The sequence below is a fragment of the Uloborus diversus genome, chromosome 2 (genome assembly GCF_026930045.1).
Source record: "Uloborus diversus isolate 005 chromosome 2, Udiv.v.3.1, whole genome shotgun sequence".
NCBI lineage: Eukaryota > Metazoa > Arthropoda > Arachnida > Araneae > Uloboridae > Uloborus > Uloborus diversus.
In genome coordinates this window covers 65,052,041-65,067,636 of record NC_072732.1, presented here as the reverse complement: position 1 = coordinate 65,067,636, position 15,596 = coordinate 65,052,041, and positions in this window count along the sequence as shown.

Here is a 15,596-nt window from a genome sequence, read left to right as displayed (position 1 = left end):
TTCTTGTTTTATTGTTTAGTTTTTCGGATAAAGCGAACCACGTCTTTAATCGATTTTAATGTTCCCTTTAAGTTCGTTATAACGAGGTTCGACTGTATTTTATAAGATTCGTGTACGTGTGATCAAATCGTAACTTCAGAATCTTACCACCGTAGTTTCCTATTTTAATGCGTATAGTCACTTTCACAGGCCCGTCATTTATGGGGTCAGGGGGTCAATTGACGCCCCCCCCCTCCCGTCTTGATTTTTGAACATTCATGTTTTTACACATGACTGGCCGTCGTTTTAGTTGGTTTTCTGTAAAATTTTTATTGAGTACAGACTCTTTGCCATATTTGGGAAAAAAATGAAATAACGGGCCTGCAGCCCCCCCCCATAAAAAAGACAAGTAATTGTCGAAAAAAGAGGCACATAAAATATGTCAAGCAAATTTTTATTTATGTAAAAATGCAAACAAACAACTTCTTAAAAAAGGTAAAACAAATCATTGCAGATTAAACTCCCCATGGTCTCTAATTAAACCCCCCATAATGGGGGTTTTCGTTCAAAAAATCTAATTTTTGTCGGATATTTTCCAAATTTGGCACAGAGGTTCGTTATTGGAGGCTCGGGAATTCACACAAGGTCGTTTATGTCTCTCTATGTGGGGGGGGGGGAGAGAGAATTCCGCATTGGGGATTCTCCGTATTAAAAAGATTTTTTGTCCGATCTTTTTTAAATTTGCCCCAGAGGTTTTTAGATGCTCAAGAATCACGCAGGGTTGTTTTCATTACTTTAAAAGGAGGGGGGGGGGCTTGAAAAAATCTAGTTTTTGTCGGATTTTTCCAAAATTTGGCACTGAGGTTCTTTGATGCCCGGGGAGTCACGCAAGGTAGTTTTCGTCCCTCTTTGGGGGGGGGGGGGCAATCCCTATGGTAGTTTTCCTACAAAAAAATCCAGTTTTTGTTGGATCTTTCCGAATTTGGCACAGAGTTTCGTTATTTGATGCGCAGGAATTCTCATAGGGTGGTCCACTATGGGGGGCAACCCCCATACGGGGGGGGGGGGGGTCTTATGAAAAAAGTTTTTATCATATATTTTCCAAATTTGGAACAGAGGTCCTCTGATGCTCGGAAATTCACACATGGTAGTTTTCAACCCTCCATGATGGGGGAGGGGGGAGCAACCCCGCATTAAGGGTTCTCCTTATATATAAAAAAGTTTTTGTCCGATCTTTTCTAAATTTGCCATAGAGGTTCTTTGATGCTCAGGAATTCACGGAGTTTAGCTTTCGTCACTCTATGGGGGGGCAACCCCGATGGGGGTTTTCCTTGAAAAAAATTCATTTTTTGTCGGATCTTTCCAAAATTTGGCATAGAGGTTCGTTCATTGATGCTCAGGAATTCTCATAAAGTAGTTTTCGCGCCGCTATGGGAGACAAAAACCAAATGGGGGTTTTCTTATAAAAAAAGTTTTATCAGGACTTTTCCAAAATTGTCAGAGATGTCCTTTGACGCTCGGGAATTCCCGTTTTCATCCCGCTATGGAGTGGGAAACCATGTGTGTGTCGGGGGGGGGGGGGGGGGCTTATAAGAAACCAGTTTTCGTCTGATCTGTTCCAAATTTGCTACATTTGTCTTTCGATGCTTGGGAATTCCCATATTGTAGTTTTCGTCCCGCGATGTGTACCAAACCCCACAGGAGTTTTCCTTATAAAAATCCAATTTTCGTCAGATCTTTTCCAGATTCGGCCCAGATGTCCTTTGATGCTGGAAATCGACATAGTTTCCCATGGGGTAGTATTTATATGGGGTACTTCCCCATGTGATTAAAGGACCTATGTGCCAAATTAGAAAAAGATCTGACAAAAGCCTGGATTTTTGTAAGGAAAACTCCAATAATGAGGGAGGGCGGTGCCCCTAAAGCGGGAAGAATATTTTAAACTGTTTGGACTACATCGCGATGCATAGCTACATCGCGATGTAAGGATGGCGATGCATCACGATGTAGAAATTCCTACATCGCCCTGCCCTACTGGGAATATAAAAGTGCTATTCCTCAGCAGACATTGGGTTCTGGAAAAATAAATCATGTGCCACTTTTTTGCACAGTTACATCAATATATGCTCGGGAGAAATTTGCTGGGGATTTTCTTCTTCATTGCATTGCATGAAAAAATTCCTGAAAAAAAAAAAATATTTTTATCCAACTTATACCACAAATTTCAAAGAAAAAGTACAATGAAATGGACAACTTTAAGTTAGTATATCTCTGTTCTAAAATTAGATACAGAAAATAAAATTACATAATCTTAAGAAAAAGTTTACCTTTTTCTTTTTCCAATCAATTATTTGTTTTATTAATTTTACTTGTATATAGAATGTTTATTTGGCCAAATTTATGTTTAATACAGGAACTTTATTATTGCATGCATTTCATACTTCATACTTTGAAAACAATTATCTGCGAAAATTGCAAAAGGTATTTGAAAATATAAATCTTTAAAAAATGCAGATGTGAAATAAATCTTTTGGTAAAATTAATTAATTAATTTAGTGTAATGTTTGTTAAATAATTATAAAATATACCTTTGCTTTTTACCCCTAAGTTTTTATTATTATTTCCAAACATTTGTAACATGAAATCAATGTATAATATACGAACACTCTGAATATCGTTATAATTATGGAAAAAATCTTTGTCTGTCTTGGTTCTGATTATCTCCATGATGTTGGATCCGTCCTAAAAAAGGTATGATCCCCATTAAAATATATGTATAATAAGTAAATGGGTAAGTCCATGGGTGTATGCTCTCATGCACATTGATCTTTTTTCTATTTCGAGGCAAGTTTTACGATTAAATGCAGCAGCTTATTTCTGAAATAAAACATTTTTTCACAATTTCTTACAAAATTGTTCCCTTTTAGTTAAAAAGCTACGATTCTCTTGTGACTTTAAGGAGCATCTGATTTCATTTTCATATTTTTCAAAATATGATTATTTCGACGGTGACAGCTATTTTTAAAAGCAGATTGCAAGAGTGAGTTATTTTTACAACGGATGGGCGAAATTTTTATTTAGGCAGACAGACAATGATTTCTCTCAGTTGGTATCTGAAATTAATTTCTGAATAGCGTTCTGGAATTAGAGTTTCTTCAATTTATCGACAATCAGCATTACTTAGCCATTAAACTAGTTAATTCCTTTGCATATCGAGTCGTGAATTTTCATTTTTTTTCGAGCTATAAAAAAATCAAGGGTGCGACAATTGTTGATGTGTGATTTTTTAAAAATTTATTTCTTATTTCCGCCGACAATCAAAATACACCGTTTTCTCCCGACTTTCGTTTTCAGATTTGCAGTTTTTTTTGACGAATGTTTTCTGAATTACTCCCTCCACAACAAATTAGTTCTATTAAGATACTAACAAATTAAGTAGTAATGAAACTGATGATTATGATTTATTTTTACTTTTTTCAGAAATTTTATTGTGTTATGTTATCAATAAGCAACATTTACTTACCAAGCCTTACCTCATTAAACCACTACCAAATTAGAGTCAAAAACCAATGGCTCCAACACTCGATTAATTGATAGTATAGTACCTTGAAATCTTTAAAAAATATTCAAACAAATTCATAAAATCGTCAGAATTAATCACTGGTACAAAAATATTCAAACATCGCTCTACTAGTTTGAGATGGAAGGAGTATTACCAAGGAAGTATTACGTTTTTCCCAAGCATATTTGGTTTCTAAAATATGTAATTTTCACGCAGTAAATAAAAAACACGCCAGGGAGAAGAGTTGCCAAAGACAGGGGAAACCCAATAACATAGTGCTTTTCCTTGTTTGTGTCTTGAGAACTAATTGACAGATATCGATGGATTTTTTTTTTTATTATTATCCTTTCAATTTTTCAATTAAAGTATAGCTGTTCGGTTTAAAATTTCAGATATTTTACTTTGCATACAGCAAAAATCACAACTGTAATTTATATTTGGATTGATTGGTAGTTCATCTATAAAATGCTTCTTAGTCTGGTTTCATGTAGACCGGGATTTCTCATTTTTTGTTGACAATACCTTGAAACGCAATAAAATTAATGCTGCATTAATTTTAGCCGTAGAAACTATGTATAATAGAAGAACTCATAATTAGCAGAAATCATGTAACACAAATTGACATAGAAAAACTTATAAATTTAGTGTATTAAGTGTGGAAATAAACAACAAAAAATGCTTATCATTATTATTTTCAAAAACATGCTACTATATATGTATTTTTTTTAATCGAGGTTAAAGATTAAAACTCTATTTTCATTCATTTATTTAATTTGCAGAAAAATTGAAAAAAATATTGAAAATATTCTGCTGAAATATCAAGCACAAAGAGTTCTTTACGGAAATTAATATCTTCTCTAACTTAAAATGATTTGTATTAAATTGATATTTACTTTGCTTTATGTTTTATGCAAGTAAAAAAAAAGGCTCTACAAATAATGAACATAAGCCACTTATTGCTAGAAACATCTGCCGTAGGGAAAGAGATTATATAAACAACATGGGGTAAGCATATCAGCTGATACGTATAAGCGGTTTGCATTTATTTTTTATTGCATCAAGCGCTTTTTTTCCTCGAGTTTCATCGGTTTTATTCAAAGATTGATAAACAATTATTTTAAAATATTGTCTACGAACACTTTTGTGTTATAAAGTTCTTGATACTTTTTAATTATTAATTTCTTCAAAATCATATTTTATTTTGCTATTAAAATATTTCATGTAGTTTTGTAATATTGTTTATCCATTCCAAAATATTAATTTTTACTAATGGGTAGAACAATATTTCATTGAAAATGATAAGTATAGGAACACTTTTGGGAGCAACTGTATAAATTATAACATTGAATAAAACATTACATGTAGAGTGGAAGAAGAAAAAATATGAATACTTATTGGGGGATGGGTACATATTTGTTTAAGAAAATAAAAATGCACAGTGAAAAAAATTTGAACTCTTAAACTAAAAAATACACTTTGTTTTACAGAATTATTTTTGTAAATTTCATGGAGAAGAATAAAAACACATAACCATGCAATATATTCAACGTTGAAATCAAAAGTTTCAAAGTTCTACGCCTTTTATAAAAGCGCTGTATTCATCATCTGCGTTAGTTTAGCTACGGTGGAATTTTTTTTGTAAGTTTAAATTTGTACAAATTCTGTGGTCATGCTTGACATTTTTTTAACGAAATAAAGGAAGTACGTTTTTGGAAACTAATGTCAATAAACCAACATTTCCTTTTGCAAATAAAAAAACAACGCTAGTTAAGCCTAACGTGGAGGTGACTCAAAGTTAGTTCAAAAAGCACACATTTCTAAACCTAATCGAACGGTTCGTTTTCAATTTTAATGTGTTTTAAACACAACTATAAACACAACACTAAACAAAAATCTAACAATAAATAAAAGGAAAAGCACATTGCACATACAAATTTTAATAAATACTAACCTTTTTTTATGAATCCTTTATTTAACGAGTGAGTACAAGACTGAAACGAAAACTCCCAGAATGCACTGCAGTATGACGAAATCGGGACGAAATAATTTCGTCAAAAAGTTGAGATTTCTGGTTTTGTCAAATATCACGTGATTTGGTGACGAAAGGATCGTCGAAAAAGTGCTCGAGGATTGCCAAATCGTCAAAATTGAGCGTTTCATTTTTGACAGTGTGTGATGTCTTCATACACGCAAAGGTGCGTCACTCAGAAACGTTATGAAATAGTAAGTTGAAAACTCATACGTACGTAGTATGATCTAAAAGTTTGAGGCAAGCTTTATAAAACCTTACCCTGAATAGTTCACATTACCGAAGCACATCTATCTACAAAATTGTCACCTTGAACGATTATGCACTTCTGCCAACGTTCGTATAGCTTTTAGAAGCACTGGCAGCCATTTTCGCAACTTCCTGTAAGGCTTTAACTTCATCGTGAGAAGGCGACTTTCATGTTGAGGATGCACGGTTTGGTTTGTCAATACTCTGATATGACAAACAAATAACGTAACGTTTCGTCGGACTTAGCTCCGTATGACTTTTACCTGTTCCCAGCAAAAAAGATTTGCATGGACGCCGCTTTCTTCCGTCAGGAGAAGATAAAGCTTCATCACAGAAGGTAGCGAAAAATGGCTTCCAGGAGTGTTTCCAAAAGTTATATGAACGCTGGAAGTAGTACATAGTCCAGTGTTGCCAGATTGGGGGAAATTTACCCATTTTGGGGAAATCCAGTGCTCTCTGGGGAAATTATGGAGAAATGGGTTTTGAGGGGAATTCTTTGGGGGAAAAAATTTTCTTGGGGGAAACCTGGGGGAAAAAAAACCTCGGGAAAATTTGTAATTAAGTTTGCGTCTTGACATCTGGTAGTTGCATTGTTTGTATCAAACAGCGTTGGTTTAGTTTTCTTCTACTTTATGGAATTCGCATTTCGTATTATGTGGAATATTATGTACGGAATTCGCATTAATAGTTCTGCGTGAGTTACTAGTTGATACGTGAAACAGGCAAAAATAGGGGTGATGAAGCATATTCTTGGATAAATATATACAAAAATTATAGTTAAAATTTAAAGAAGCAGAGTAGTAAATGCGAGTAGAAAAAAAAATATTTGGTTATTTCTTATCTTTCGGTCAGGCGCTTGTATTTATGACTAGTGGCACCTGCACGGCTTTGCCCGAAGTAGAAAATTGAAAGGTATTTTGGTTCCCCTGTATATTTACAAATAATGCATGGTGAATTTCTCGCCAATTGGCTTGCCCACGTTACGGTTCCACATTATGATAACTTGATAATTAAGTCTTCCATCTTATGATAATTTTGCTCGGGAAAATGTTCTTAAAATTGGAATAGAAAAAGAACAAAATCGAATTTTCGAAAAATCGCTTAAAGGTGCGCACCCACATGCTACAAACTGATTCTTTGCCAAATTTCATGAAAATCAGTCGAACGGTCTAGGTGCTATGCGCGTCACAGAGATCCTGACAGAGAGAGAGGGAGAGATCCGGAGAGAGAGACTTTCAGCTTTATTATCAGTAAAGATAAAAAAAAGATAAAGACAAAAAAAAAAAGCGAAAATGGGGAGAAAAAAAAAAGTTGACGAATTTTGTAAGAAAATTTGGCTATTTGGGGGGGGGGGGGGATTTTTTTTCAAGAGACAAAAATATCAGGGGAAGTCGATTCATTTTATGAAAATATTAGTGAAAAAATAATTTTTGAATTTGGGGAATTTTGATTGAAAACATCGCTTTTTGGGGAAAAGTTGGAAGGGAACTGGGGAAATCTGGATTTGACCATCTGGCAACTCTGACATAGTCCCTCATGGTGACCTTTTGAAGGTGGATGTGCTTCGGTTATGTGAACTATTCTGGGTAAGGTTTTACACAGCTTGTCCCCCGAACTTTTGGATCGTAGTACGTACAATCTGTATAGGGTGTAGTTATGTTTTTCCTTTTTTGACTGCTGTATGATGGAAGACAAAGAACAACCAAAAAAAAAAGAATAAAATAAAATAAAGAAAGAAAGAAAAAAAGGAAGAAAAACAAAGAAACTGTTTAATAACCAACTGATTTTTTTAAATTGAACATATAACTAAGATTTCAGTAATATTGTAATAATGTATGGATTTAGGTACATTAAACATGGTTAAAAAACATTAAATTATGTTTTATCATTTAAAAAAAATTAAGAATAAAACTATGATACCGTCAACAAATAACGCAATTAAAGTGGAAAAATTGCACGTAGACATTTTTTAGTCATCAAATTAAACAAAAAAGGTAACAGATAAATTTCAATATTAAATCATATTAGGAATATTTTTATACTTATTTAAAATTTATGAATAGAAAAGTTTGCATTTTTCATAAAAGCTATAAGAGTGACATAAATTTTTCTGAAAAAAGAAATAGCCATGAAAAGAGCGAGGTTCTTAAAACGCAACTACAATAAACAAACTCAATATTTACACCAAGTTAATAACTGAATACATATACTACTTGATCTGATGTTTGCACACGTAATATTGAATAATTTGATTGTTTAATCTTTTATGAAGCACTACGAACAAGTTCAAATTAAATTTTTCAATTTAACAATAATTTTCTGTAATTTAAAAAATTACACAATAGAAAATCCTTTAAACTTTTCTATAACATATTATTAAAAATATGATGAAAATAAAAATAATTTATTCATTGATTTTATATAAATACATAAAGATAGTTACTTATAACAGGAAAAAAAAATCGAACACTATTGATGATGCAAAAAAGATGGCGCATTACGAAATATAGGTGAAACAAATATAAGAAATATGCAAAATGACATTTCTTGACCAAAATAAATAATCGCTAAATATGTAAGAAATGCTTGACACGACGAGGGGGGGGGGATAGGAGGGTCACCCTTTGATTTTGGGGTTACTCACAACATTAAACTACGGCCTCATTTTTTTAGTACAGAACCGCTACCACCAACGCCTCGGAAGAATTTCTGAATCTACTTCAGTACTTACGAAGAAAAAATTCAGAAGTCCCTTTGATTTTCGAATTATGTCACTATTCAAAACGTCTTTAATCAATTTTGTTACATTAATCCTCTAAATTTTTCCTAAACAAAAAATAAAGCTTGAAAAAAAAAAAAAAAAAAAACCCTCTAATTTTATGAATGGTGTTACTTTTAAACAACTCAAAAGTACAACTACAGTTTAATTTCAGGAATTGAAGGAGTGGGAGGAGGGGCACGCAAGTGTTCTCGGAAATACAAAAAATAGTCTTAAAAAATAGAGTTCAAAGTAATCATAAACATTGAGCAGAAAAACTCTTTTAAAACTTGCACCCGAGTTAGTTTTGACGCGCAGTGGCGGATTTAAAATATAGCAAATATTGAAATTGCACGAGAGGCCCCATAACCGTAGGGGCCCGAGTCACAAAAATGCTTACGATAAATGTTTTACATTTTCTATGATAGAGAAATAGGGCCCCAAAATGTATTTCGACGGGCCCCAAACTTGTAGCTCCGCCGAAGCGATACAAAAAAGACTGTTTACTGTGATTCATATTACAAATATCGAAAAATTAAAAATTACCGTCGGTTCAACGAGAATCTAACAAAATGAAACCAAACCGGTTTCGCCATCTCATATTTGTTTCCATAGTCTCCAATTCGGCAATATATCACCAAATGATCGTCAGTCTGAGGCGCTGTATTAGTTTTGCCTTGAAATAAGTAATTAATAGTCACAAAAAATGAGTAAATAGGCTTTTTAGAACACCCGATTGAAAACAAAAAGGGAATTGCACAACTCGCCCAATCCAAAGTTGCGGGTGTGACATTTACACTAACTAAATTAGTCATCAGCAAAAATATTTTAGACTATAGGTTTCAATTTTTATATTTTTCAATAAAGATCACTTGCAGGTACATTGATGCCAATTTGCAAATTGATTGATATTTTATTTATTTTTTAAAAAATTAATTTCTACCCGTTGCGGGTGTGACATAAAAAGGACATGCATTTTCACCTTGCGATAAAAACATTCAAAACTCTGTGAATTATATCAACTGATCGAACTGTTTTTTTTTTTATGTTAGACAGTAATACTTAACTAATTATTCTATACAGAAATTTAGATACTCACTCAATTAGTTTCACTGTAAAAAATATTCAAAGTTGCCGTTGCGGGTGTGACTTGTGTGGCCAATAAAATAACAACATACTCAAATAGTTATCAATCAGACATTTTATGATTAGCACAGTAATAAATAAGAGAAATTGCAAATAACTAAGGAAATTTTTTTTACATAAATCTCATTTCCAATCTAGAATTGATGATTTCAGGGGGTGTTAGTTTTCTTATTACAATGTTCTGTTTCTTCCATGATATGTCTGACTGATTGGGCCAGATGTATACATGTTCTGAAGGTTTTTTTTTTCCAAGTATTCTACTTGTATGTCTTCTCCATCTATTTGCTTGATTTGACCTTTTTTTTTTTTTTTGAGGTAGAAAACAAAACTAATTGTACAAAATCTCCAATAGCATTTATATTACCAATGGAGATCATTTCCGACTGAGGCAGCAATGAAACTATCTTCAGTGCACTTTCTGCAGTTAGTGCCTGCCACTTGAATTGTACCCATATCGATTGGTACAACATGGTGTACCGATTGTAAGTTTGGTATAGCTTTGTACAAGACAGCAACGTGCGTGAAGCATTTTTGCAACATCTTTTGTGATGTTGCTCTCCGCAGAATAAAGTACTCTGATTTTTTTAAGAGCCTTTTCTGCTCAAATGGCAAAATCTGATGCAGAATTGACTGTTGCTCTACGCTGTAACGGCAAGTGACACCATTTTTTATTTGTTACCGCACCAACACCATCCACAGCTCCTTATCTATGAGTCCTTGCAAAGTATGACCATGCAACTTTAATGTTGTAGTCTTTATGGTTGTATGACATTAACAGAAGATTGTACCTGTCTATGGATTGCATTACCAAAGGTTTGAGCTCTTCAAAAAATTGCCATCGACTCTGCTTCTACAGCTGGAGATGGTGTGGCCCCTTTTGTGGAAGATTTCTTTCTCTCTCTACACTTTCTCTGCCTCTCATTCTGGTTTTGCCTCTACATTTTCTTTTCTTTCATGGCCACAGATGTAATTTTTTAAAGTAGTTTCTTTGTAATTTCTATTCTTGCTTTGTTTCTTTCCCTTTCTTTTAGAAAATATTCCGAGTATTTAGCCTAGTTTTCTTTCATCTTTTTACGATGATTTCGGAATCTTTCAGTGCTGTTCATTCTTCTGCAAAAAAAAAATGTGTAAAGTGAATAAATATAGCACTACAAGTCCCAAAATATATTGTTGAACATGTTTTTTTTTTTTTTTGAAGTTCTTTGAATTTTTTAACCCCAATTGAAATTAAAAACATTAAGTTTTGATTCATTTAAAACTTTAACTGACAGAATTTTATACAAAGTTTTTTTTAATAAATATTTTAATAAAAGTTTCATTACTATTTTTATTATTTCTTTATATTTATTTTGAATTTGAAGTAAAAAATAATCTGTCCCTAATATTACATTATGTGTTTTAAAAAGTAACGGGGGGGGGGGGGGAAGTCAAATGCTGAAAGCAAAATTATACATTTTTATACATATTAAAAAAGATAAAATATTGTTTTGGTTTTTTAAAGTTTTATTTAAAAAAAAAAAAAAAACAAATCTTACCTTATTGAATAGTTGCCTTAATTATAAATCAAGAAATACAAAAATGTTTCTTAGGAGAACCAATAATATAGAATACCAAGCTAAATAAATCAACTGCACATGCTCTAAAGATACTAATTTTGAATTAACTGGTGTCTAGACAAATAAGTCAAAGGCCAAAGGTTAGGTCAAAGGTTAAAACATTAGTGCTGTCATCTACATGCATTCCAGAATTACATTTGTGTTCAATTTAAAAAGATGTTGCGGGTGTGACTTAAACTAAATGTCACACCCGCAACAGGAACATGTCACACCCGCAACGCTTAATAACTCCAATTAAAACATTAATTAATTTTTTTTCTGTTTGTTATTCAAAGTACTTTAGTAAACTATTTTAGAATACAAAGTTTCAAAACTTTTAGGCAAATAAATTTTTCTGTGGAAATATAAATGCATTTTTTTGTTGCGGGTGTGACACAATAATTAAGAATAATTAAATATGCTTACCTTTTGCAGTGAAGATTAGTAGACATTTCTCTTCAGGAAAAAACTGTTGCTAATGAATGTCAGATTATGTGTGAAACTTTATAGATTTCTAGAATTATTTGTTCAGCTGTAATAGACCATGCAACATAAGCAGTTTTGGTGCAGTCTGGTTCGCACTGATATAGTTCCACTTTAGTAATTAAAATAAGAATGTTAATGACATAAATGAAATTTTTTTTCAATAAAATATGAAATAGTATACTTTTAACAGTGTGTATGCAAAATTTCAACCATATTGAATGAAATTTGAATTTTCATCCTCATGTCCACTTTTTTTTGGATTGGGCGAACTGGAACGTACACACACCCCACACGCGAAAATTTAGACTTCTACAGCTTACCATTTTTGAGTTATGACTTATGAGAGATACTTACGTACATCCAACCGCAAGAAACAATGCAATAATTAACTTGTTTGGTACCTGAATGCAGTATTAAAAACTCTTTCAGGGGTGATTAAAATAAAAATTCATACTGAAATTTAAGTAAACAATTTTATGTGAAAACAATAACTCACTTTACTTTGTATTAAAAAGTAAAACAACTAAGGTACTTTTTTTTTTTTTTCAAAAACATCGGCCAATTCCATCGGCTTTTCGATGTTTTTTAAGGCCGATGGGCCGATGTTTCCTGCAAGTTAGCATCGGCCGCCGATGCCGATGCCGATGGCTAAATTGTTGAACCATCGGCGCCGATGCATCGGCCAGGCCGATGCATCGGTCGAGTCCTACTTTCAAGCAGCTTTTTTACGTTTTGTACATTGAAGAAGGAAGTAATATTTGTTAGTTACACACAGCTGAAATTGCAACTCATGAGTGTTAGCCCAGGGAATTCAATATCTTTTACGTGCAAAATATTTCTTTATCGTAATTATCAGCAGTGTTAGGGAAGCCATATTTGTTTCTTCTTAGAATGTGTAAGCCTAAAAATAGATATATTTATTCCTTCTATGTTGTATATTGAAATGTACATTTCAATGTGAAGAGTATTTTAATCATCTCTCATGAGCGTTACCCATTTATTTTGTAATATTTTTTTAACTATAGAAATATATAATTATGCAGTAATGTATTTTTTGTTAAGGAAACAAGAGATCTAATTAAATTTTCAAATATACCAGTAGAATTTATTCCAGGGAAGAATTGTTCTATAAATCTCTTGAGTGTTACTGCTCATGAGTGTTACTTTTAAAATTGAAGAGTGAACATTAACACAAAGCTAATGTTTGCAAAAGTGAAACGTGTGTGCGTTGTTTAGAAAAGACTCGAATTTTCAAGATATGGTATTCAAATAACTACATATTTTAGAAGATTTATTGCTGAAACTCTGCAATAAATAATTTAATGAGTCCATCTCTCATGAGTGTTCTATAGATAAAATTTAGCGTTTGTGTTAATAATTTTTTTCTTGAATCTTGAAAAATTGGTTTCAATATTTTAGCCATTCATAGTAAGTGCAATGAAAACATTAAATGTTTGATTCAATATGTTTCTACCGTAAATTTTGCCCTTTATTTAGGACACAAAGTAACACTCATGAGAAAAACATTTTAAAAAATACTTAAAATGTCTTAAATAAATTTATATTTATACCATGTTGACTTAAAACTGAGTATTTAAGATAGTTTAATCGAGATTTGTTGGATTATTTATTTTTATAATATAACTCACGGAATGGTTTATGAAAGTAACACTAATGAGAAAAACAGCAACTTGCCAAGAAGTTTTTTTGGAATTTTTAAAATCTAAGTAAATTAACTCACAAATAATCACCTGTTTAGAAAGCTATAAATTGTAAAGAATTTACACCTAGGAAAGTTCAAATGTTTATAAAAACAAAAATTTCTAATTGTGTTGACCCTAAAGTGTCAAAGCATTTGAAAATTACCCTAATATCCTTTTGAAAATTTTGTGTTCTTCCTGTGTTACAAAATTTTCGAAAGTATAGTTATGCAGAAACGAATTTTATTTTTTCCAGGGACTTTGGACCTAACTTCAAATTTTTCAAAACTGAAGACTTGGGTGCAGAAAGCACATATAACCACTCAGAAAGTGAAAAAAACAGACATAGATATGATACCTGGTCATCTTCTAGTTATTGTTCACTTCCACCAAATCATGGCATTCCAAATTTTGAACATTTTTGTGATATTCATAACGTTTGTGACATCTGTATTGCAGAAAGAAATGCTCATCCATCTAAAACTCTTTTACAGAGCAAGAGTGCTATAATCGATACAGAAGAAGACAAATTCTCTAAAGAACCATCTTGTGTAACTAATCAAGAAGTTGATTCCCCTAAAAAAAGTTCCGTTTTGTCTTCTTATGTGAAAAGTTTAGCTGATAAATATTTTGCTGAGAAGCCAGTTTCTTCAGCTTTTAATAAAAGCATTCTTCAGCAAAACCTTGAAAAATCCGATGGCCATATTTCTTCTTATTCTCATCCCGAAAAGAATGTGGCACAGTCAGAAGATGAGGAAAACGCAAGTTCATTTAATGCCCATAACGTTACTTCATATACTTCTCCAGGTCTGAAATTAGATCAACATAATGAGGAATTTTCTTCAAAACTTAAACCTGTTGCTCAGTTAGATATAAAGCGTGAAGAAGCACAACAGTCTTCTAGATTTGCAAGGACTGATAACTTTGCATCAAAAAATGGCATCAATTTGCAGAGTTCTGCTTTTGAGCAAAATGAAGTTCTGGAGCAGTTTGATCAGGAGGCAGAAGATGCAAGATTAAAACTCATAAAACAGTTTGTTTTTAGGAATTCTCCTAAAAGCAACTCTGGACCCAACATCCAATCACATGTCTTGCCTCCGAAACCTGAAAAATGTGACATGTTTGTAGGAAAAAGTGAAACTCCTCATGTTTATCATGAACTAAGTACTATTCAAGAAATGGATTCCGCAATAACATCTGAAACTCCTCATCTATCTTATTCTGAATCATTATTAGAGCAAAAGTCGATGAAAAAAGGAGATTCAAAATTTGAAGGTGCAATGGCTAAGCAAGCTTTAGATGAAGAATACAATGATACAATTAGTTTGCTTGATGAACCACCATCTCATGTAACAGAATTAGCGAAAAATATTTGCTTTGTTGCAAGCTCTGAAAATACTAGTCAATCATCACATTCCATGGAAGAACCTAAAGCATCAGCTGTGTCTTCAAGTTTGGACAAGAGTAGCTCTGTAACATCAAAAATTCATGTCTCTAAACTTGATAGCATATCTGGGCCATCATTGTCCCTTTCTTCAACTTGCAAAGTTTCTTTGTCTCCAAAAAAATTAATTGATTCTTCTAGTTCATCAAGTGTTTCAATACCTCGAGAAAGTACACCACATTTGCATCACAAAAAATATTTTCCAGATCATTTCGAAGATCTTAGCGATATTCAACTGCAGAACTCTAAAAGTAGTTCTACATCTATAGAGCAAGATAATGCTACCCCAATCCTAGGCAAATCTAATGAAAATAAAACAACCAAGAAAGATAGCACTTTGTTTGTGAAACCTGAAGTTTTATATAGTAAAGATTATAATAATGACAATCAATTCTTTTCAAGTTCAAACAGTTTTAATCCAATGTGTTGTCACTCTGATATATCTAGTACTGAGACAGTTAGTAAAACCCTTGATAACTATAAAAACTCAAATAAGAGATTGCTTGATCCTCTAAGTCCAGTCTTGGGATCTATTCCTGCAGCAAAAGTGTGTCAAACATCTGAAAAGAGTGAAAATTCTAGAAATTTTTATCCTCTTTCTTTATGTTCTAAAATATTAACACCATCTGGCATAGAACCTTCAAGCGA